This window comes from Carcharhinus amblyrhynchos, chromosome 26 (genome assembly GCF_965287045.1).
Source record: "Carcharhinus amblyrhynchos chromosome 26, sCarAmb.v2.hapA, whole genome shotgun sequence".
NCBI classification, from domain to species: Eukaryota; Metazoa; Chordata; class Chondrichthyes; order Carcharhiniformes; family Carcharhinidae; genus Carcharhinus; species Carcharhinus amblyrhynchos.
Window position 1 is genome coordinate 33480002 of NC_137349.1, and position 23549 is coordinate 33503550.

Genomic DNA, 23549 nt, shown 5'->3' on the forward strand with positions numbered 1-23549 from the left:
TTAATTGTATACAACAAGCAACATCAATGCTTCATATTGGATTTGTCTCCCAAATTATTCAAGCTTGGTGCTGAGCCGATCCAAGGTTAGGAGATCCGCATTTAATAATGAGCTTCAATCATGATGGGATTGATTGACACAAAGGTGACCCAAATCCAGAAAGTGAAGTTTTGCCTACTTTACATGGCCGAGTTACCTCAGAATATTAAATTCGACAGCCCCTGAACATGGACTAGGGGACAGCGAGGCAGGGTTAACCCATAAATGTTGACTGAACTTTGCTATGTTGGCAGCCAGTATTAACTGCACATTGCCTGCGTGCTGATGGGTGACAATGGAACTGTCGCTTCCCACTAGCTTATAATACATAAGAAGATGAAGCTGAGGTACTGGGAGTCACGCAAGAACTGCATCTGTCCCAGAAAACAGTGACAAATGACACATGATGAGTGAGCTTGAGGTATTGGTGGAGGAGATGTCAAGTAAAGGGATGTCCTCCAATAACTAGGGTGTGTGGGGAGGGACACGGGGGTGCTGAGGTGGAGTGCGATGGAGAAGAGAAATGGAACAAATGGCCAGACTTTCCGAGGAGTGGTAATCACCATGGGATTATCACTCTGCCCACATTTACTTACCTTTCACTTGTCCACATTTCTCCCCTTGACATCTCTACCAGGTCTCCTGGGAAATACAAAGCCTACACACTCCAGGAGTCCTTCCCCTTGTAATGCAGGGATATTGGGTGGGAGGGCAGGAGTGGCAGGGGGTAAGGGAGTTAAATGAAGAAGCCATGCCCCCATTTCACAGCATAATCCAACAAGTTTAAATGTCTCTTTGTTTGAATGACACTTCGACAAGTTATGGAGGGGAGGTCAGTGTGTAAGATAAGTGAGTGAGGGGATTTGGCAAATCAGAGGCAGGCAATGATGGGCAGAGCATGAAAATGGATAGTCAGGAATGATGGTATGTGGGAATAGTCAGGTCATTGGAATGATAGGACAGTCCAGGGTGAGGAGGTGAGCAGTGTACTCGGGGTGGAGATAGAGCAGTGGATTGGGTAATTAGTGTATAGTCAGGGTGATTGGGAGGATAGTCAGAGGTGGGGTGTATTCGGGGAGTTGGGGGGTTGCAGGGCTGGTCACTAATTAGGGAGGTGGTCATTCAGCGTTGAAGAGGTAGTCAGGGGATAGGTGGAGTTGGGGAGGGTGGTCAAGAGGTGGGGGTAGTCAGCAAGCCCAGCGGGAGTGGGGCATAATCAATAGCATAACCATCAGGAGTTGGAACTGGTTTTAATTTTTCGTTTCTAGGGTAAGTATTCTGCTGAGTCAAAACCACCCAAAGCCTCCAACGTGGACTTTTCTCAGAAAAATTTTAAGTGTTGGACAGGTGAGAAATGAGAGGTTTTCTCACCCGTTTTTCCAGCGAGCTAAGTGGAGGTCATTTACAATACACTAAGCAGTACAAAGGACATAATGTGATTGCCACCAGTAAGGGGAGTAGGAGGAGCCTATTCACATGGGGTAGCCATTGTGCACAGTGTATAGGAAGATCTGTCCCTTTATACTGTGCAAAAACAGCACTAAATGCAACAAGGCTCTAGTGAGATTTGAACTCACAACCCCTGGTTTACAAGACCAGTGCTCTAACCCCTGAGCTATGGAGCCACATGCTATATGCTATAGAGAGATAGTTCCATGTGTTTGAGGAATTGGATGGGGACTGTTACATTTTTAGATTGTGACCCATTCTGCAAACACCTGCCTCCGTCTCTTCATTATTCACTTGCCAACATCAGCAATATAGAAATAGCGCCCCTCACAGAATGAAACCTCCCAGGGTAACACACCTACTTTGTCTTTATTTCCATTGGGAGGAGACCTGCCCGTCCCTACCCGATCACAATTCCCTACCATACACCCCAACACAAGACTGCCGGCACTAACCCCTGATCTCTGGCCCCACCGACCAGCCCAGCCACCCCCGATGCTGAGTTCCCCCCTTTCTCCACTCCTGCAGTCCTCACTCTGTCTCCCCCGTCAAGCTCCACTCCTGTCAGGTAGGTGACTGTTAGTGAATGGTGAATCGGAGCGTAGTTACTGATATTACACTTGAATTAGTTCTCCATTGACAATCTGGAAAGGAAAGAGCTCTCTGGGTTGCCTCCTCCCCTCATCTCCCTCCACTTGCTCCTAGTAACATTGTGCAGCATAATTCAGATGATCAGGAACGGCTACACCCTCTCAACAGAGTACCACAAAGCACCTCCAGAGCAATCCAGGCAGGGGGAGTGTTGCTATAGCATCAATGGTCTGCTGTGTTACATTTCATGTATCAGCATGGCTTCCATAATATGCATGTCCTGCGTGTATAAATAGGTCACATAGAATCATTGAATCCCTACATGGCAGAAGGAGGCCATTTAGCCCTTTGAGCCCAGACTGACAACAATCCCAACCAAGCCCTCTCCTTGTAACTCCATATATTTACCTTGCTAATCACTCTAACCTACGCATCCGGAACACTAAGGGGTATTTGAGCATGGCCAATGCATCTAACCTGCACATCTTTGGAGTGTGGGAGGAAACTGGAGCACCCGGAGGAAACCCATGCAGACACAAGGACAATGTGCAAGCTCCACACAGACAGTGACCCAAGCTGAGAATTGAACCCGGGTCTCTAGAGCTGTGGGGCAGCAGTGCCAACCACTGTGCTACCATGCCATCCATGCTGGAGCCATGAGCCGTATCATCAGCCAATATGTCTTATCGCCCAGTCGCTAGCTTCTGGTTTGCCCTGGTGGCTCCATTACAGCTGGTATGTTAGATTCAAGTCATCTTGACCACTGCCAAGGCTGATCTAGAGGATTGGTTGGGCATCATTGCATGCCAGGTAAAAATGAAACATAGCCCTTCTTGAATGCAGAGTCTTAGTGAGTAGTGGACAACAATTTGCAGGACCTTGCAAATATCTCCAGCTCCATTTGGAAGAAGCCAGACAGTCACCTTCACAGGTACAGTCTTTGCCCTTGTTCCGAGGTTGTAGCTGTGATTGCAGCCAGTGGCAGATGGCAGTGAGGATATCCTTACTGAAGCACCGACAACTCACATTGAATTTATTGCTGACGTTCAAGTAGAAATTGCTCCCTGAATACCCAGGGCACATATTGCATCTCGCTGGAGAGTCCATCTCCTCCCTCCTCCAGAACAACGTTTCTCTTTCTATGACCTCTGCAGGATGTATTCGAAGGACAATACCTATTTGTAACTGAGTCTGGGAACAACTGATTTGTACAGATGTCAGCAAAAAGTACTTCAGCACCTCTGCTGCATCATGAAAGACATGATGTGGAGATGCCAGCGTTGGACTGGGATAAACACAGTAAGAAGTGTCACACCAGGTTAAAGTCCGACAGGTTTATTTGGTAGCAAACACCACTAGCTTTCGAGGCTTTGCCCCTTCGTCAGGTGAATGGGGAGTTCTGATCAAAAACAGGGCATGTAAAGACACACACTCAATTTACAAAATACTGATTAGAATGCGAGTCTTTACAGCTAACTAAGTCTTAAAGGTGCAGACAACGTGAGTGGAGATAGCATTAAGCATAGGTCAAAGGGATGTGTATTGTCTTCGGACAGGACAGTAAGTGAGATGCTGCAAGCCCAGGCAAGTCAAGGAAGAACCATGGAAGAACCACAAAGTAAAATTTATTTATTAGTGACAAGTGGGCTTACATTAACATTGCACTTAAGTTACTGTGAAAATCCCCAAGTCGCCACACTCTGGTGCCTGTTCAGTTATACCGAGGGAAAATTTATCATGGCCAACACACTAACCAGCACATCTTTTGGGTGTTGGGGGAAACTGGAGCACTCAGAGGAAACACACGCAGACACAAGGAGAATGTACAAACTCCACACAAACAGTGACCCAAGCCAGGAATTGAACCTGGGTCCCTGGCACGGTGAGGCAGCAGTGCTAACCACTGTGCCACCATGCCAACCCCATGGGTAGCAGCAAGTACATATCAAGCCATAGAAAGAGCCAGAAGAAATCAATCAGCAACTAACCTGCAATTAGACCCCTTTCAGTCTTGCTGGTGAGGGTGTATCTCCTGCTGTTTAACATGTGTTCACTGTGTACAGTTGCAAGGTCCCAGCTGGAATTTTATGCTCCAACAGGGGACTACTGGCACTGCATCAGGACTGATAATTAATCTCATGTTTGGCCTGCTCTGAATACCTCTGGTGAGCCTCAACTGGTGTGCCATTAATGCCCTCACACAGATGGCATCTGATGTGATTCATGGCAAAAGTGTGCTTACACATTGGATGCTATTTTGGTCCCCAAATGCCAGTCATCGACTGGAATTTTACCGCCACACCTGCCCCAGAATTGGTGTGGGTGAGCTCGCAGAATGGAATTCTCCATTGGCTAAGGGTGGGGTTTTATGAGCCTTGACTGAGCAAGGTCGTAAAATACCAGCCATATTATCCAGTACAGTTCCTTAATATCTTACAAACCCTGGAGTAGAGAAGGAGGTCATTCGGCCCATCGAGCCTGCACTGACAACAATCCCATCCAGGCCTATCCCTGTAACCCCACATGTTAATGTGCTAGTCCTCCTGACAATAAGGGACAATGCCGCATTGCCAATCAACCTAATCTGCAGATCTTTGGAGTTTGGGAGGAAACCAGAGAACCCGAAAGAAACCCAAGCAGTCACGGAGAGAATGTGCAAACTCCACACTCCAAACTCCACTCCCCAGGGCTGGAATTGAAGCCGGCTCCTTGGCGCCGTGAGGCAGCAGTGCCACCATGCTGCCCTTGTGATAGTTGTAGTACATCCACACCATTGAGGCCCGTCACATCTTTCTTATTTTGATGTATCAGCCTCTCTTCTCATGTACCAGCATTCCTTCTGTCAGTGCACCTCAGGAGAGAATATAAGAAGTGTGGCATGTTTGGGAGGAAGATATGATATTGGATCTATGTTTCCCAACCCTCTCCACCACTGACGTTTTTCATCACCTCACGTCTACGTCTGCTGTCGACTAATTGATAGAGATTGATTACCATGATTAGGCAACACTTTATTATCAGCGTGACTACTGGGATGGCTGAAAACAAACTAAAATTGACTTTGGTCTTTATTCATTCAGCAACTCCAACATTTCTGGGTCCAGAAACACATCAAAATTGTTTATTGAATCAATTTTAATTGTATGATTTAACAGTGTTCTCTGGTAACTTATTCTCTAACTCGATTACTCTTTAAATCTGTGTGATTTGGCTTCTTCCTCCTAATTTTCTGACCTTTAAATTTCGTCTCCTGGTATTTTAAACCCTTCCCCGTAAAGAACAATTTGCCTGGATCAATTTTTTGACTATCCCGCGTCATATATAATCTTGAAAAATTTATTTAAGGTCACCTTCAAAATTTATTTTCCACAGGAAACAGCTCCTTAATCAACTCACATTGCCGAAGATTCCTAATCCCTTGGACCATCTTCATTGGCATCAGTGGGGTATTTTAATTTTATTCATCTGCTTATCTGAATGCACAGTGATAGACTAGCTGCAGGCGGCGCGGTGGCATAACGGTTAGCACTGTTGCCTCACAGCGCCAAGGATCCAGGTTCCATTCCCGGCTTGAGTCACTGTCCGTGCAGAGTCTGCACTTTCTCCCCGTGTCTGCGTGGGTCCCCTCTGGGTGCTTCAGTGTCCTCTAACAATCTGAAAGACGTGCTGGTTTGCTGCATTGACCCGAACAGGCATCAGAGTGTGGTGACTAGGAGAATTTCACAGCAACTTCATTGCAGTGTGAATGTAAGGCTTACTTGTGCCTAATAAATAAACTTTTAGCTCGTCTCAACACAACGTTGGACCATAATCAAGGTTTACGAAGGAGCTGCACCAGCGTGCAGCAGTGGGACATTGGCTTTACGATCTAATAACCAAGTTTTAAGTAAAAGCCCTGGTTGCTGTGGGATAGTAAAACTGCATAAACAAGCAGTCAGTATGCACGGCTGTGATTTATAATGCACTATAAAAATATAGAACTGGCTTTATAAGCGCAATGCAGTCAACTAAGCAACTCATTTAATGCCACATTTATGCATGTCAATAACAGTGTCATGAAAAATTAGTGTTGCACAGGTTATGTCCAATTAAATTTTCACACTAATCTGAGGATTTGAGTTAAAACAAGTGAACGTGAATCTGGAAAATCTTTCTTCCCCCAAAAGGCTGTGAGAATACACTACACACTGCACCAATGGTGCATAGATACGGAATCAATTGCATGGGGTGAGAGAGATTTACTTGGAAAACGGTTGACAAATGACAGGGGAAGTTCAATGGACCAATTCTGTATCTCTCAAAGATCCTAACACTTGTTAATTTTTTATTTCACAAATATATTTTATTTATAAAACTTGTAGGTGTAAATTGCAAAATGTTCCAGCTTAAAAATTACATAAAATGCAATGAAATTCAGATTTCCTTTATGCAGAATGTTCCTCTCTGAGGTGCCTCAATGAAATTTCAGTACTTCTGATATTTGCAAAGTACATTCATATCCTAACACTTGTTGATTTAAAAAAAATCTTCCTTTCTCAGGATTACAAAGCCAATACATCGAGTGGACAGGGCAAGCCCTTAATCCATCTTCTTCCTTCCTCCACAAAACAATTCCAATCCAAACTGAATCCAATTCAAGCCGCCACAAAATAGACACATTAGATCCAAGCTGACAAGAACAGTTATTACACCTGACCCTAGGCTTGCTGATTTTCCTTCTACAAAAATACACTCTACTCATAAAATATCTGAAAGAACATTCCAAACATTTCAAATTAGCTGTCACACAAAGTGCAATGGTAATCAGGTTTTCTACATGGACCATGTTGCATTCTGAGGTATTTCAATACTATCAAAGGTATACTCTATTCATAAAGTTATAAAGCCAATGCTTAGAATGGACTGGAAAACCATTCCTTGCTCCAAAACCAAATTCAAATTCCAATAGTGAATCCAATTCATGGTCTCCATGAGAGAGACATACAAGATCCAAACTGACCAGAACAGGCCTTGCACTCCATCTTAGGCTTGATCTAGCACTTGATCTTAGCAAAAAGACTGAGAAGTTTTTTAAAAAATTTATTCCATCCAAAAAAAAACAAATTCTAATTGAATCCAATTCATGATCCCTACGAGAGGATCAATCAAGATCTGAGCTTCATCTGAACCAAAAGGCCAGATGGCTTTGACAAATTGCATCAAACAGTGCCTTTGCTTAAGAACATAAGAACATAAGAACATAAGAAATAGGAGCAGGAGTAGGCCATCTAGCCCTTCGAGCCTGCCCCGCCATTCAATAAGATCATGGCTGATCTGTTGTGGCTCAGTTCCACTTTCCCGCCCTCTCCCCATAACCCTTAATCCCCTCTCTTATCAAAAACCCATCAACCCGCTTCTTAAAAATATTTAGCGAGGCAGCTTCCACCACTTCAACGGGCAGAGAATTCCAGAGATTCACCACCCTTTGAGTGAAGAAGTTCCTCCTCAACTCCGTTCTAAACCGCCTCCCCTTTATCTTGAGGCTGTGCCCCCTAGTCCTACTGTCTTTTTTGAGCGGGAAGAGTCTCTCCACCTCTATCCTATCCATCCCATTCATCATCTTATACGTCTCAATGAGATCTCCCCTCATTCTTCTAAACTCTAACGAGTACAAGCCTAGTTTATTCAGCCTCTCCTCATAGCTCAATCCCCTCAACTCCGGCATCAGCCTAGTAAACCTCCTCTGCACTCCCTCCAGGGCCAAAATATCCTTGCGCAGGTGCGGCGCCCAAAACTGCACACAGTACTCCAGCTGCGGCCTCACCAATGCCCTATACAGCTGCAGCAAGACCTCCCTACTTTTATATTCAATCCCCCTCGCTATGAAGGCCAGCATCCCATTCGCCTTCCTGACCACCTGCTGCACCTGCAAGCTGGGTTTTTGCGACTCATGCACAAGGACCCCGAGGTCCCTCTGCACCGTCGCCTGCTGCAGTTTTTCGCCACGTAAGTAATAGTCCTTCCTACCATTCTTCCTACCAAAGTGGACCACCTCACACTTGCCAACATTAAATTCCATTTGCCATTTCCTGGCCCATTCGCCCAGCCTATCTAGATCCTTCTGCAGACTCTCCACACCCTCCGCACAATTTGCCGTTCCCCCAATCTTGGTGTCATCAGCAAATTTCGACACCCTGCACTCGGTTCCCTCCTCCAGATCATAACCTCATAGGCTACCCTGATCCTTTCGTGTACCTGAGCTATAGTAAACCACAATTGTAGCGTCAACCCCTCCCCACAAAAAAAAGTGCAATGGGCCAGCCTCCTCCCCTGTCTGATCATTGTTTCTCCCCTGCCGGATAAGTATTTCTTACCTGTTGGTCATATCCATCCAAAGACAGCTGGACCTATTCTAATTTTATCCTCACCTACTGTCCACATACATGCACTTTCCAATAAGGGTTACTGTACAGTGAGGAAGAGCAGGAATCCATGTCCAGAGACCAGTGTTGCTGGTGTACTCTGTAGCACTGCTATCCCTTTAAGATCAGCTCAGGCCCTGGATGGAACCTAGGATTTTCTGCCCTGGATGGTTCAGAAATGCCTTTATGTACAGGACCATTGGGAGGATTCCGTGATCAAAGAACAAAGACCGATGAAAATTACAGCACAGGAACAGGCCCTTCGGCCCTCCAAGCCTGCATCGACCAGGCTGCCAGACCGAAATAAAACCTCCTCCCCTTTCAGGGACCATATCCCTCTATTCATGTTGCCTTGCCACATGGGCTATGTAAGACCTCCACATTACTTTAACACAATTGATTTGAGTTTTATTTATCCCAGTAGTGTCTTTGATGTTGTCACACGTTTTCTTCCAAAAAAATCATTCATTTTGCTTTAGGTTTCTTAGTCGAGTCGTTCTGAAGCCTAAATACACACACACACACACACACACACACACTGCCTGCTACACTTTCCTTATTCCTTCTCATTCTTCACTGCACCAATACAGAGACAACCTTTCACCTCTGCTTGCCCCTTGTCCAGGGGCTGCCAGGGACATCACTTCAAGACCACGGAACACTGGATAGCTGACTGCTCCCGTGGGAAAATGACAAAGCCGCCAATGTGAAATTGCATCAAATGCAAGAGTTGTTCATCGACTTGCGGCCTTTGAGCAACGATAAGTGTAAGCCTTACACCTTGCTATTCCTTTCATTGTGTCCGTGGTTGCCTACGGGATAAAGCGGGTCATAAGGTAAGAGAGGCAGCGAGGAAACCTTCCCCGAGTGCTCTCCTTAGCACTCTGATGTCCCCATTGTCTCTGATATAACACACTCTGCCCGTGCTGCAACCACAAACAGGTTACATTTGTGTTCTCTGATAGGATTTGCTGATGAAACAAGTATCATTCATGATTGCTGAGAAGTAATACAGCAAGCCTGCCTGTGTCACAGAAGGATACATTCCTCGAGCATCTTCGACAGACAACGTAACTGAGAAGGTGCACTTCAGAATCCTCATTTTGGAAACTCAAAAAGGTCAAATGATGGTATAATCACCGTGGTAGCAATTTCAGCTTCTCTTGGGTAATGTTGGTTTGCATCTGAATACTCTATTTGCTCCTTGCCCTGATAAGAATCAGCAGAGAGTTAAATGGCCTAATACTGGTAATAGCCCTGGAATGTGTCCAATAACCTCTTATCGCAGTTAATTCAGCTAGCAGGGTCTCGGTACAGAGTCATGTTTATGCATTGGCTGCATTAAATAGATTAAATTTTACTCTGACCTTATTTCAGCTGCGGAAGAAGCTATTGTGATGTCAATCACCAGGCAGAGAAAGAAAAAATAATAATTTGATCTTTAATAAGCATCAAAAGGAACCATTTAAATTCGAGGCTAAGCAAATGGAGAACTAAAAGAAAATGTATTTAAATCTGAATTCAATTTCAATATCACTCAGCTATATGAATGCACAGCAGCATTTATCCAGTAAAGCAGAGAGATGGACCAAACTTAAATATTAAATATCCAAGCTAAGTCGCTGTTCAGCTCCATTTATTGTTTAAATAAATGAGCTTGTAATGTGTTATTCCCTCTGGTTGCTTTGCATTTATCATTTGTTCCGGCTCTGTTTTATATTCGGGGCCTTGCAGAGATTTAAACCTCCACAGCTTCACAAAGCTCTCAGTCACATGCCCCTGTTCTGTGCAGCTGCCACAAACTCCTTCGACAAAATCCTTCCAAAATCCTCCCACCTTATCTTAATCGATCTCCTCCCCTGTCATATCACTGCACATACTCCTTGATCCCTTGAGACCAAACCTTTCTGGTCACTCACTCTACCATCTCTAGCCACTCATTTAGAAACCCGACAGTGCAGAGGCCATTTAGCCCATCCAGTCTGCACTGACAACAATCCCACCCAGGTCCTATCCCTACAACCCCACACATTTAACATGCTAATCCTTCTATTTTACATATCCTGGGACACTAAGGGGCAATTTAGCATGGTCAATCCACCTATCCTGTACACCTTTGGACTGTGGGAGGAAATCAGAACATCCGGAGGAAACCCATGCTGACATGGGGAGAACATGCAGACTCCACACAGACAGTGACCCAAGTCAGGAATCAAACCCGGTCCATGAAGCTGTGAGGCAGCAGTGCTGATCAGTGTGCCACCGTGCTGCCTCGCAGCATCTCTAGTCCATTTCTGCTCATTCATTCATTCAAAATACCAATTTTCTTTGAGATCTTTCGACCACTTCCCTCTATTTTTCCACCCCTTTGAGAATAGGAATGTAGGAATTAGGAGTAGGAGTAGCCAAATTCAGCCTTTTGAACCTCTCTGCCATTCAATCAGATCATGGTTGATCTCTCCCTGGTCTCAAGTCCACCGCCTCACCTGTTTCCCATATCCATTTATCCTTTTCTCATTAGTTGAATTGTTGAACTCAACTTTGAGTTTGTATTGTTGGGCCATGGAGAATATTGGGGCCTTGCACCCCTTTGAGACAGGAAAAGACTCAGCAGCAATACTTTGCCACGTTTTATCAGAAAGATATCTATCTCCTTCATGAAACTATTCAACAATTCAGATTCCACTGCGCTATGGGGCAGTGAGTTCCACAAATTCACCACTCCCTATGAGAAATAGTTCCACCTCATCTCAGTTTAAATCTCTCAACCTGTACCTGTGACCTCTTGTTCTAGATTGCCCCATAAGAAGAAACATTTGGTCTATATTTACTTTAACAATCCCTTTTAAAATTTAATATGCTGTAATCAGATCCCAGCTCATCCTTCTAAACTCCAGCGAGTACAAGCCCAAACTGTTTAATCTCTCCTCATATGTCAATGGCTTCATCCTAGCTTCTCTAATTTGTAAGATTATTAACAAAATTTTGTTTATTTATTAGTGCCACAAATAGGCTTACATTAACACTGCAATGAAGTTACTGTGAAAATCCCCTAGTCACCACACTCCAGCATCGAGGGAGAATTTGGCATGGCCAATGCACCCTAACCAGCACGTCTTTCAGACTGTGGGAGGAAACCTACGCGAACACAGGGAGAATGTGCAGACTGAGCACAGACAGTGACCTGAGCTGGGAATTGAACCCAGGTCATTGACACTGTGAGGCAGCAGTGCTAACCACTGTGCCACCATGCCACCCATGCATTAGGTTACTAATGAGAAGACTGATTGATAAAATTTATCTTTATTGTTAGAAACTAACATTTAGCTTAATTTATCTTAGTTTAGTAATGCTTACTGTAGTGAAATGGGAAGGCTCAGGAACAGGGCACAATATATTAAGATGCTAAGGTATTAGAATCCTGGAAAAATGATGTCAAGTTTTGAAAGGGCTGTGTGTGCAGAAACACAGAATTGGAATGTTTAGGCCCCCTCTGGGTGATAAGATCTTGGAACTTTGAGAAAAGAGACAATGGTGAATGTAATAATATGATGCTCACATGATAGGTATCGGTATGGTCAGGAAAAGTATCTTCACACAAGGGACTGAAGATGATTGGGGTGAGGGAGAGGGTCATCAGAAAACAGCCAGGATGCAAGATGCCCTCACTTTGCCTTTGTGCAATGAAGGGAAACCATCCAGAGACAGAAAAAACAAGACAAGATACAAGGCAGAGAGCAAGAGATACAGAGGAACAGAGGAGAGATTTGAAAACTAAAATTCCAAAGGAGAGACACCATTTGTGTACTCTGCCTTAGAGTGGTATAATCCATATTGAACTGCAAATCACTGCCCGAGAGTATTGATGTTGTTTTTCTGAGAACTTAATAAACTTGGCCTGACTTTCTCTCAACAGAATTGATTCACAGCAAAGGTTTACTGCCAAGTCTATCCCTCCATTAAAGGGATACAAGAGCCCCAATTCTTTACAATTTCCTTTCTATGTCCTCTATGCTTATAGTCCTTTTCCTCTCATTGTAAGAAAGTGTACTTTGTCATGTGGAGGGCACTATATAAAGGCAAGTCATTGTTGTTGGCTGTCCCTCACCCTCGATTTCTTCAACTTTGGCATTTTGAGCTTTCCCACTTCCTTCTTGCTCTGTTCGATTGGTCATGCTTCAATTCGAACACAGCCCACCCGACGGGAATGTGACGGGTTTGGGTTGGATGCCAATTTTTACGCCATTTTCCACATCTTACCGCAGTTTGAGTTGGGTTGTTGGACCATGGGGAATGTGGGGGAGTTGCACCCTTTTGAGGCTGGGAAAGATTATTATGTTAACAGGACACTCGTGACAGGACTAAGGGAGAATAGTACTTTGCCTCCCTCTCCAGCATCTCAAATGAAATGAAGTGATTGAGATGAATGACACTGCTACTGAGTAATGTTAGTCAGATTCCACCAGAAGGCAGAGCCCATATAGTCCATGAGCTCTGCCCAATTAATTTTCCATTGCTACTGTTGTAGCTCATAGAATCGTAGAATCCCTACAGTGCAGAAGGAGGCCATTTGGCCCATTGACCCTGCACTGGCACCAATCCAACCCAGACCCTATGAACCTTAACCCTACGCTATTCCCCCTGACACCAAGGGACAACTTACCATAGCCAGTCAACCTAATCTGCACATGTTTGAGCTGTGAGAGGAAACTGGAGCACCCAGAGGAAACCCATGCAGACATGGGGAGAATGTGCAAACCGACAGTGACCTGAGACTGGAATTGAACACGGGTCCCTGGCACTGTGAGGTAGCAGTGCTAATGACTATGCCACCATGCCTCCCGTGAAAGGATTCATCCTTAAATTTGTAATTTTTATAACTCTATAAAGACATATTTATAAGTCAGAGTGACTGTTAGTACCAAATAAATTTATATCAAGTCCGTTTAAGTTCCGGTGAATTTGGAGACAGTAAATATATTCCTTAGGCTAAGGCAATGCTGTGCCAAATATTCTCTATGAACTTGACTGATCTAACTTACAATGTCAGGTCATGTTATTGAACATTAGGGTTTATTTTTACTGTAAACAGAAGAATGAGTCAATATGATGGCTACCTAGACATCACTGAACAGGGCAGGGTGAGAGTGTGAATAGCAGTGGACAGCAAGGAGAGAATTACATGGATGACAATATATACGGTTGGAAGTAGTTAGGCAGACCTTGTGTGAATAATATTGTGTCCCCTAGTTCTAGATTTCAAAACATGGGAATAAATCCTCCCTGCATCTAGTGTGTCCGGCCTTGTTGCAATTTTATATGTTTCAATGACTGTTATCATTTGAAAATTCTCCCTGAAATCCCCTACCTGAACTAAACCTGGACCATGGGTGGGATTTTCTTACCCCAAATCCCACTCCAGGACAATGGATTTTCCATGGTCCGCCCCTCTCCCGCTACGATTCCCATGGCAGGTCGAACAGGAAAATTTGCCCCCTCATGGCTGTCTGAAACTACATTCTTCCCAGTACAAATAGATTCCTCTGTAAAACACCATGCAATCAAGACATGTGTCTCAATGTACAGTGTCATAAGTGTACATAAATGTACAATAATCTCATGTATCATTGTGAATATACCCTTAACTGAAATGAACTATCCTGAGGAAGAGCAGGTGATACGTTCTCGGTGCCCTGAACAGCATTTGTGCTTCACCAAACACCTAAAAACACAGAACAAATCATTTACACATCATGATGTGGGATCTTGCTGTGCACAATATTATCTGGCAGGTTTGTAGTGGGTGGTGAGTGCCTGGAACAAGCTGCCAGAGGTAGTAGTAGAGGCTGGTACAATTTTATCTTTTAAAAAGCATTTAGATAGTTACATGGGTATGATCGGTATAGAAGGATATGGGCCAAATGCAGGCAATTGGGATTAGTTTAGGGGTTTTGAAAAAAGGGCAGCATGGACAAGTTGTGCCAAAGGCCCTATGTCCATGCTGTAAATCGCTAAGGGGCTGATGACAAGGGCGTGTGTAGAGTAGTGTCGACTCTAATCAGAGGTGGGAGGGAGACTCCTGAGACTTCCGCGGTGAGCTGGGAATGGTGGGGGAGGGTGGAAAAGTTTACTCAAGTTCTGATCAGGTCGTCACCTTTAAAGGTGGCACCCTGATCTCCGAGCAGCCCAGTTTTGCTGGCGTGTTGAGGCCCTGTCCTGTGTGTGACGGTGTGAAAGACACCCCTTTGATTTACTTTTTTGCCAGAGTGTCATAAGATCTGGAGAGAAGACCGATCGGTTTCTCTGGAGACAAATACACCAGTTTCCTCACTGGTAACAACACTCTGCCATGCTTTGGCAAGCTTTTGCCCGATATTACAATTGGGATTACGCTTCCAAAGCATTTCATTGGCCACAGAGGTTGCTATAGTATTTCCTTTCAAATGACTAAAGGCTTCATAAAATATATATATATATGTAAACCAATGTGCAGAACAGCTTCATAAAATGCAAACAATCATTCTTCAGAACCCAGTTTTAAATAATGACCTGATTGCATCACTCTGTTTGCAAGAGGGATGAGGGCAGACACAAAAGGACTTTAATTTTTTATTGCCCTTATTTCAGAGAGACCAGGACAATGAGTTATTGAAATGATTCCATGGCAGTTGTCTGGCAGTAGGGTTCCCTTAGTGTGAACATACATCAGTTTGATAGTTTAGTTGCACATTATGAAAGCAGCAGCTGTTTGCCCCACCGTACTCATAAATCTTGACTGGTTGGTATTGCTTGTCTGACAATGCTTGTTGTCACTGGCCGTGGCTTTTGCTCCTGGTCTGTTGATAAATATGGGAGCAATGTTTATGTACTTGTACAATACCGGCGGATTGCTTGCAGTGCTGCTCACAGTTGGTGTGGTGCTGCTTTAGAAGGGCGGCAATGTTAGATCAAGTGCAGCACAGAATATTACGCTGCTAAGGTAGAGCAGTGGCACAATCTGAGCACAATTTGTGATTGTTATGAATCAAATCGAGTCTTGGGTCGTTCAGAGTTTGGTCATGGAATTTTGCATGGGAAGGGTGCAAGTTGGAAGTCCAAGCGTGTAACATTGTTGACATCTGTGACAAAATGTGGCCTGCTCCAATATGATGTGAAGGGAATTTTACCATCTCACTCGCCTATCCGGTGGACGGTAGATCCCATGCAAAGGTCCGTTGTTGACCTCGGGTGGGATTTTCTGGTTTTGGAGTGCACGCCACTGGAAAATCCTACCCATAATGAGGGATGTCTCCAGAACAACACTGGTAGTGAGACACTTGCACTATAGTCACTGTGGTGTGATGGTGGGAATGTAATCATAGAATCATAGGATCCCTACAGTGCAGAAGGAGGCCATTTGGCCCATCAAGCCTGCACCAAAAACAATCCCACCCAGCCCCTATCCTGTAACCTCATATATTTACTTTGCTAATCCTTCTGATACTAATGGACAGCCCACCTAACCTGCACATCTTTGGACTGTGGGGGGAAACTGGAGCACTCGGAAGAAACCCAAGCAGACACAGGGAGAATGTGTAGAATCAATACAGAATTCCCAAGATTTCCAAGTTGGGAATCTTGGGAGAATGTGTAGAATCAATACAGAATTCCCAAGATTTCCAAGTTGGGAATCAAACCCGGCTCCCTGGCGCTGTGAGGCAGCGGTGTTAACTAATATTTTCATATTTATCTGCGCTATATTAGATATATGAATGACCCATCATTGCTCCTCACTCCTCCACTGTTTGCTAAATTGTCAGATTGTTTCTCTATCGTTCTGTATTGAATGAGCAGACATTTCTTCCAATTAAATAGTTGGAAGGTGAAAACCATTGCACAGAATTTTATGGAAAAAAACAACAAGCCATCCGAATGGTTCATTGATCTTGGAAGGACCGGAAAATGCTGTAGGTGGGAGGGGCTGTAAATTCGTCCCCCCCCTCCTCTAACGCATCCCATTGTCTTTCCCCCTCCCACAAATTCAGTTGCCCCAGCCATCGATTCCATTTCTCTCCCTGGCAACGAAGGTGGAATTTGACCATTTGCAACTTTGGTGCCATGTTTGATCCCTTGACCACACATCCACATCATCAGAAAGACCACCTATTTCCCCCCTGGCTAACATGGTCCAGTTCCAGTCTGACCTCAGCTTCTGAAACCCTCCAGCTGCCCAGGCCTTAAGCCTTGGAATTCCCTTCCTGAACCTCTCTGCTTCTCTTTCCCCCTTTAAGACACTCCTTGAAAACCTTAGCAAGCTTTTGACCATCTGCTCCAATCTGAGGGAGTTAAGGGTTCTGGGGAGCAGGCGGGAAAGTGGAACTGATCCACTTCAGATCAGCCATGATCTTATTGAATGGTGGGGCAGGCTCGAAGGGCTAGATGGCCTACTCCTGCTCCTATTTCTTATGTTCTTAATATCACCTCATCTGGCTTGTTGTCAAACTTGACTTTATAATGCACCTGTGAAGCCCATTAGGCCCTTCTATTATGTTAAAAGTGCTATATAAATGCAAGTTGTTGTTGCCAATATTAGCAGATGGTAAGAGAAAGTTAAATCCACTGAAAACAGCAGGGAAATGTCTCTATTAAAATAGGCAGCAAATAAATGAAGTACAAACAGACGCCCTCGTCTCAAGCTATCTACTTTTACGAATGTTAAAAAAAAGTAACTTATTGACTGCATAGTCATTTGAAGTAATCAGTACTTCTCAGGACAGGGGTAAACAGGATGAAAGCTGCAAAGAACAAGACGTACGGGAGATTGCTTTACACAGGGTGTGACGAACAGCTGGATTGGTGGATCACACAAAGCTATACTGAAAGATGCTGCGGTAGAAAAATGCGGGAGTTAGTCCTCTGTAAATGGGCCAAACAACATTTCACTCTGCAGAACTGTTCTTTTGAGATTCATTGGGTGGGATTTTTGCACGCCCCCCCAACCCCGCACCCCGCACGCCCCCTCCCCCACACCCCCATCCCCTTCCATCCCACCCCCAAGCAGTGTGTTTCATGGTGGCGGAGTTAGCTTGACATTGGCCGGCAGTGGGGCCTACTGATCCCCGGTGTTTCCCGTTCCTGTCGCCAGCTGGGTCAGCTCTCAGCGGGACTGGAAGATCCCCACTAGAGGCAACTGCTGGACAATTCCGGCTTCTAGTCTTTCTCAGTCCCTTTGGGCTGACTTTTTGGAATTGGCCACTGTAACGATGTCAACGAGGTCCATGAGTTGGATCTGCTGGAATATGAGCTTCTTAAATGAGGCCTATTAAGGCAGCCCAACTAGGGAACTCTACAGAGATACATAGATCATAATTTTCCCACCCTGCCTGCCATGGGAATCGTAGCGGCCGGGGTGGGGGGCGGGAGGGGGTGTGGGGGGGGTGGGTGGTGCGGACGACGCAAAGGCCAGTTGACGTCGGCAGGATTTTCTGGCTTTGGAGTGAACGCAGCTGGAAAATCCTGCTCATAATGTAGTAGATCATAGGTCACAGATCATAGAAAACTACATACAAAACAAAGGGAGGCCGTTCGGCCCATCGAGTTTGCACCAACTACAATCCCACCCAGGCTCTACCCCCATATTCCTACATATTTTACCCGCTAATCCCTGTAACCCAAGTATCCCAGGATATTAGGGGGCAATTTTAACATGGCCAATCAACCTAATCGGCACACCTTTGGACTGTGGGAGGAAACTGGAGTACCTGGAGGAAACCCACGCAGACATGAGGAGAATGTGCAAACTCCACACGGACAGTGACCCAAGCCGGGAATTGAACCCAGGCTAACCACTGTGCTACCATGCCGTCCCTCGGTGTCTTGGCATTCAGGATAAATACTCTGTAGTGGAAAGTACCTGCCTGAGCATTGCAAACCATTGTAAATAAATCAGTTTTGGTGAAAGGACACTGGCCCCTCAGAAGTTATTTCAATCCACATTTAAATATAGAACAGGAGTAGGCCATTGAGCCCTCTGAGACTGCTCCACCATTAATGTGATCAAAGCTGATCTCGCACTCACTAAGTCCATTTTCCTACTTGTAGACCAGCATATTTCACTTCCTGCTGGTAGACATTCCCAGCAGGAGGGGTCCACAATGGCTGATACTGCCATTGCTACAAAGTGAATCGGTCTCAATAACTTATCTGATCAATTTCCAGTTGATAGACTGCCTAGCAGGCATTGCAGTCATTGTTCCATTGTATGTCTCAATAAGCCAACTGATGGAACTTTAAGGAAAAAATTCCAAGTGACGAACGGTCGTGAAAACGGGAGGGTGGCATGGTGGCACAGTGGTTAGCACTGCTACCCCACAGTGCCAAGGATCCAAGTTCAATTTCCAGGTCACTGTCTGCATGGAGTTTACACATTCTCCCTGTATCTGTGTGGGTTTGCTCCACACTTCAAAGGTGTGCGGGTTAGATGGGTTGACCATGCAAAATTGTCCCTTAGTCTAGGGGGTTAAGCTAGGGTAAATGCACAGGGTTATGGGGATGGGGCCTGGGTGGGATTGTGGTCGGTGCTGACTCGATGGATCGAATGGCCTCTTTCTGCCCAGCAGGGATTCTATAAATCTTGTCAACTTTTTGGATGAGCTGCCAGTCACAATCATATGGCATTTAGTTAAAAAAAAGAGATCCAGGATGCGATTCTCGGCAGTAGGGGGGGAGGCAGAACCTAATCTGGCAAGTGAAACCAGCTGCCGAGCTCTTGGCCATTGTGCCATTGTCTTTCATTCCTTCTTTCCCCATTAAAAGATAAAGCCATGTTTCGTTCCTTAACGTGCCTTGGTGTTGGTCCATTAAGAGCTTAGTTTATCTTGGCAGGGACCAAGTGATGCTTCAAACAAATATTAATTTGCAACACAAATGGATTGCTGGCAAACTCTGCAATTGGCAGGACAGAATTCTGGAGGGGTACCATGAGCAAGAGTTTCACCTCCCGGTACAGACAGATTACCATATAAATGGCTGTGTAGGGAAACAGAAAATAGCATTTTAGTGGTTGGCAGGTAACAATACCTAATTAGCGTGAAGTTACCACAAAACAATCCAAGCTCTTCACTGATGTTTATATTTTACAATCCCTGGGAATAACATAGGACTGTTTCCTTACAATTTCCTTTAAAATTAAGGCATTGAAGGGCTCATTTGCAGTCTGGTTGCATTGGGTAATTTACATTTACGCTGCATTGAAGTGGTTTTTGTTGCTGCCAAGTTACATTGCATTCAATGTACTAGCACCAACACATCATTAATGAAGGGAGTACAACCAGGAGTTCTCATTGAGATAAACAGACTCACTGACTGGGTGAGTGTGTCAGAGAGAAATAACGGAAGATCAACGGGAGATAATCAGAAATAATTTAACATGATACAAAGTTGATACCCCTGAGGAGTAAGACCTTGACTTGACAAGAAAAACAGCTGGGGACAACTAAAGAAGTTGGGGAGAGCAGCTAAGAATTCAAAATTAGTGAACAGGAGATGTACAAAGAACTGCAAAGACCCCAGTAGAAAGGCTGAGATAGAGTGGACATGGAGAGGGTGTTTCCACAAGTGGGAGAGACTAGAACTCGAGAGCATAATCTCAGAGTTGAGGGATGCTCCTTTAAAACTGAGATAAGGAGGAATTTCTTCAGCCAGAAGGTGGTGACTCTGTTTAACTCATTGCCACAGAAGGCTGTGGAGGCCAGGTCATTGAGTGTCTTTAGGACAGAGATAGATAGGTTTTTGATCAATAAGGGCACCAAAGGTTACAGGGAGATGGCATGGGGAGTGGGGATAAGAATCATATCAGTCATGATTTGGGGTGGCATGGTAGCACTGTGGTTAGCACTGCTGCTTCACAGCTCCAGGGACTTGGGTTTGATTCCTGGCTTGGGTCACTGTCTGTGTGGAGCTTGCACATTCTCCTCGTGTCTGCATGGGTTTCCTCCGAGTGCTCTGGTTTCCTCCCACAGTCCAAAGATGTGTGGGTTAGGTTGATTGGCTGTGCTAAAATTGCCTTAGTGTCCTGAGATTTATAGGTTAGAGAGATTAGTGAGTAAAAATATAGGGATATGGGGATAGAGCCTGGGTGAGATTGCGGTCGATGCAAACTCAATGGGCTGAATGGCCTCTTTCTGTACTGTAGGTTTTTCTATGATTGAATGGCGGAAGAGACTCAATGGGCTGAATGGCCTAATTCTGCTCCTATAGCTTATGGTCTTATCTTCCCTCTTTCCTGACTCCAGGAAGGCTTCCCAAAAATCTGTGACATTCAAAGATATCGCCTGTATCCTAACCTTTACAACGGCTTCCTCTGCATCCTTCCCCATGGCAATGCAAACTAAATGGGCCTTGTATATTGGCAGAAATGCTATTAAGATACCTTGAGTTGAAATCACTTTATCTTGCAACTAAATAAGCAGTTTAAAACATAATTGTTTCCAACTTGATATTCTTAACACTTTTCTGGGACCCTGGAGACATACAGGACAGAATTCTCCTATGGCCTTGGTTAACCCACACTGGAGTATTGTATTCATTTCTGGGAGCTATGTCTCAGGAATATATTGACCTCAGAGGGAGTGCCACATAGATGTATTAGAATGATACCAACTCCAAAGGTTAAACTACAAGAAGAGATTACACAAAATGATATTTAATGCTCTGGAATTGAAAAGATTAAGGGTTGATTTGATCTAAGTTTTCAAAATAATAATCAGAATGATAGGGTAGATGGGGAGAAACCATTTCTGCTTATTGGGGAATCTAAATATTTGAGCCAAGTCTTTGAAGAATGAGATTAGGATCCATTCCTTCACACAAAGGGCAGCACTGTTCTACAAATGGCAACTGATGTTGGGTCATTTGCTAATCTTAATATTGAGATTGAAAGATTTTTGTTAACCAAAGGAATCAAGGAACACAGTGTTAAAAGGCCAAAATGGAGTTAGTTCCAAGATCAGCTATGATGTCATTGAATAGTGGAAAATAGGCTTGAGGGGCTAAATGTTCTAACCCAAACACAAAGATATTTTAGAAATATTAAAGATTGAAGGGGTGTGTGCGTGAAGATCCTCACAGTGAGGCCTAGAGGAAGCAAATCAAAGGCAAAGTTTGCCAAATGATGCAGAGCTCAAAATGAAGTGATAATAATGTAGAGCTTGGATGAGTTGCTGCAATACTGAGACAAGTTCTCGAACTGCGGTCATGGCAACATTTACATTGTTGAATGTGACATGAAGATGTATAGGCTCTACTTTGTCCAAAGTGGTCATTGTTTGGCAATTACATGACAAAAGAGCCATTTGACACCTATCAGCCCAGTGCATAGTCAGGACCCACAGGAATAACATGGGCCTCTAACCTCCTGGTTACCCCCAATCTACACAACTGCAAAGGCCCCTCCCTTCATCAATGTCCAGGGAGTCACCAATCTCAAGAAACTGAACTGGAACAGCCAGCTAATTGTCATATTAATAAACCTGCTGAGCAGCTGAATATTCTGCTGTGAGTGACTTACCTCTGGATCCTCCAAAGCCTCTACAACATCTGAAAGGCAGAAGTCAGGAGTGTGATGGAATACTCTCCACTTATCTCGATGGGTTAAAACTACAGCAATGCTCGACATCATCCAGAGCAAAACAATATATGTACTTGATTTGCACTAACCGTGTGGCCTAAACATTGCACTTTCCTGCAGCTTCACCATGTTATCAATTATCATCAACATATATTGCAGCAACTCATCAAAGCTTCTTCGACACCACCTTCCCAGCACATGACATGGCAAATGCATGGGACTAGCACCTCCCGGTTCCCAAGTGACTTAGACATATATTTCATTATTTATCATTAGTGTCGCAAGTAGGCTTACCTTAACACTGCAATGAAGTTACAGTGAAAATCTCCGAATCGCCACACTCCGGCATCTCTTCGGGAACACTGAGGGAGAACTTAGTTTGGCCAATGCACCTAACCAGCGCGTCATTCGGACTGTGGGAGGAAACCGGAGCACCCGGAGGAAACCCATACAGGCACGACGAGAATGTGCAGACTCCACACAGACAGTGACCCAAGCCATGAATCAAACTCGGGTCCCTGGCACTGTGTGAAGCAGTGCTAACCACTGTGCCATTGTGATGCCCCAATAGTCGCTGAGTAAAGGTCCCTCTATAACAGTACTGTGGGAGCACTTCCATCCACACAGACAGCAGCGGTTCAAGAGACCTGTCTACCCCCTACCTCCACCAAGGGAACTAAAGATGGACAATGAATGCTTTTCTTGCTAGTCAAGAATTATTTTTAGCTAACTCTATCCAGTACAGATCGATGCATTGGGAGAAAGAAAGAGTGAATTTAGAACTCAGAAAAAAAATGAAAAGTATGGAAACCCACATTTGTAAATGCCACCTGAAACAAAATGTCTTTTTTGAAAGCCTGAAAGAATATTTACAGGGTAACGGGTCAAACAATCCTCCCTCCCATCATTGTTTTACAGCGTTTGATTGAACCGAGGTCATTGTGGGATTGCAATGGATAAACTCAGTCTGTATTAAATTTGTTAGCTCTGGTACCTGTGTATTATTAATGTTGTATTGATAAAGTGTCATCCACTTGGGAATTGGTCAATACTGGATGACTTACTCATTCTCTCTCCCCAAGTTTAACGTATTAATGACCTCAAGGGGCACTGAGTGAACACAAACAAGTGAAAGAATTGAATTCTGCAGCTATCTGATTACAGCTTGTTCAAGCAATCAATAAGCTGGGTGGTTAAAAAAAAACAAGGGCTCCCAGAAGTCTAACAGAATGCCTTTACTCTTCCCCATCACCCACTCCCATAACATACAGTCATCAGAAGAGAATTGTTTTCCAGTATAGAAAGTGTGCCCAACTTCATCATTTGGTGATGGTAACAAAAACATCACAATTCGAACAAACAGATAATTTGACTAAGGAGCAAGTGAAATTCTCGTGTAAAGACTTGAGGACCTGCCTCCAGTTTAGGGGTCTTAGCGAGAGCACTTAGTGATCACAAAACCC

General features: G+C 44.4%; 1 non-coding gene across 1 annotated transcript; it reads right to left on the bottom strand.

Annotated features, from left to right (window-relative positions):
* Positions 1-1591: 1591 nt before the first annotated feature.
* trnat-ugu (transfer RNA threonine (anticodon UGU)) lies at positions 1592-1664 on the bottom strand. The gene has a single exon. It is a non-coding gene; the product is annotated as a tRNA-Thr (tRNA).
* Positions 1665-23549: the final 21885 nt, after the last annotated feature.